The sequence below is a fragment of the Quercus robur genome, chromosome 7 (genome assembly GCF_932294415.1).
Source record: "Quercus robur chromosome 7, dhQueRobu3.1, whole genome shotgun sequence".
Classification (NCBI taxonomy): Eukaryota; Viridiplantae; Streptophyta; class Magnoliopsida; order Fagales; family Fagaceae; genus Quercus; species Quercus robur.
The window spans coordinates 18,785,227-18,787,374 of NC_065540.1; positions in this window are offsets into that span (position 1 = coordinate 18,785,227).

The following is a 2,148-nucleotide window of genomic DNA, read 5'->3' on the forward strand; positions in this document are numbered from 1 at the left end:
GCTCTCCTGCCATCTTGTTCGACCATTTGAAAAATGGTTCATTCTTTATCTTCTCCAAAACCTGCTACACCGGCTCCCGAAACACTGCATTAACCACCTGGGTGTCCGCAGAACCCGACTGCCTGACGAAGTCTTTCTAGGGTCGGTTACTGTTATAACGGTCCGGCCTGAAATCCCTCCTCTCCTAAGGGATTACTTTAGCCTTTCCTTTTCCTTGAAGTTGATCCTCCTCTACTCTTCTGTACTTATCAATCCTGTCCATCAACTGGTGTACACTGGTAACAGGTTTACCCGTCAGGGATTTCCTTAGATCATGATCGGCTAGGAGGCCAACTTTGAAAGTACTTATGGCCACATCATCGTGCTCTCCTTCTATTTCATTAAATATTTCCCAGTACCTATCCGAATAAGTTTTGAGAGTCTCACCCTCTCGCATGGACATAGTCAGCAAGGATCCCAAAGGCCGAAGAACCCTGCTGCATGTGATAAAGCGAGCGCCAAAAGCGCGGGTCAGCTTTTTGAAGGACTCAATAGAATTGGCCCTTAAGCCGTTGAACCATTTCATCGCCACCGGATCTAAACTTGATGGAAAAACCTTGCACATCAAGGCCTCATCCCTGGAGTAGATAGCCATTTTTTGGCTAAAATGGCTAACGTGTTCTACTGGGTCTGACCAGCCATTATATAGGGTGAACGTAGGCTGGTGGAATCACCGAGAAAGAACTACATCTTCTATATTCCTCGTGAAGAGTGATTTGGAAACTTGGCTCAATGCTTTGTTCATAGCGTTGTTACCCAAGCCCCTACTAGGCGGGCTTCTGTGCCTAACTCGATGGTCGTGCTCCTCTTCATAGGAGAAAGTCTCACTAGGCGGAGTTCTTGACCTCCTCCTATAACTAGCTCCATCCGTCTCCTCGGATGATGGTTCGGAGCAAGGTGGGGAGCGTTCTCACCGGGCATGACGCAACTCTCTTTTCAAATCGGCAATCTCACGTTGCAGGTTCCCGTCATGCTTTGCATGGGAGATATGACTCTTCCCACGAGAGTGACTTTTGGTGGTATGAGTTGTGCGAACACTCTCCTCGTGGCCTTCTCTCCGTGCGGGACTTCGGTGGGGATCACCATGTTGGGAGCCCCTTGACTCTGCCTGGTGCGGGTTGGCATTTTCCTGATGTAGTCCCGCCGCGTATTGATGTGGACCTGCTTCCTTCATCATCAACGTTGCACCAGAGTTCTTTTAAGTTAAATCAAGCTCTCCCCACAAATGGCGCCAATTGTAAGGACTCAATTTGTAACGATTCCAAACTGGTATTGGGTTCGTACGTTAAAGGCCCAAATAATAAAATTTGTAGAGCGTGGGCGTCCAAGAACTAGATTAACTTTAAAAGAAAAACGATTCAACCTCTCATTTATAGATGGATTAGCAATGATATAACAATTAGTTTTTCTTTTAAACAAGTTCAGTACTTTGGTTTCTAAGGTTTTCTTCTGAGTACTTTTTGTTTCTTTTTGATGTTCCGATCCCTTCCTCAATGCTTTCTTTCATGTTATATACTGCTCTCTTCATATCATCTTTACTACACACGTGTTAGTTGGGTTTAGGGGATCTCTTTCTGTCCCATCTAATACCTTCTGGAACCTCCAACTAGCAGCTGTAAGGCTGCTTCATCACTGTTCAGGCATCACCTCCACATTAATGCGACCAGAGAGTTGGTTGAGAGGCAATTAATGCGGTGGCAGCTGTCGTTATAGATATTTGTTTGCCTTTTCTTTCTTACCCTTGGTCCCATATCTCGCTTTTAGTGGTAACGTAGCTCCGAAGTACGTTTGTAACAAGGTGGCGTTCTGGTCATCCTCGGACTCATATTGCCGAGAAGGATTTTGTCATCGGACGAATACTGAACTCACCTTACGTGATATCTACTCTTCCTTTTGTTTGGTTACCCTTACAACCTAACATGGGCATCCTCGGACAGCTTTACGTCCTCGGATGGGCCACAGGCCCAATTAACTTGACTTTAATAACTTTATTGACTAGCCGGCCCCCACAAGTATGATATAAAAATAATTTTTGTTGAACTTTCTACTATAATAACGATTAGTATACTATATAATAAAAAATGAGTCTTAAAAAGTATAGTTGCAACT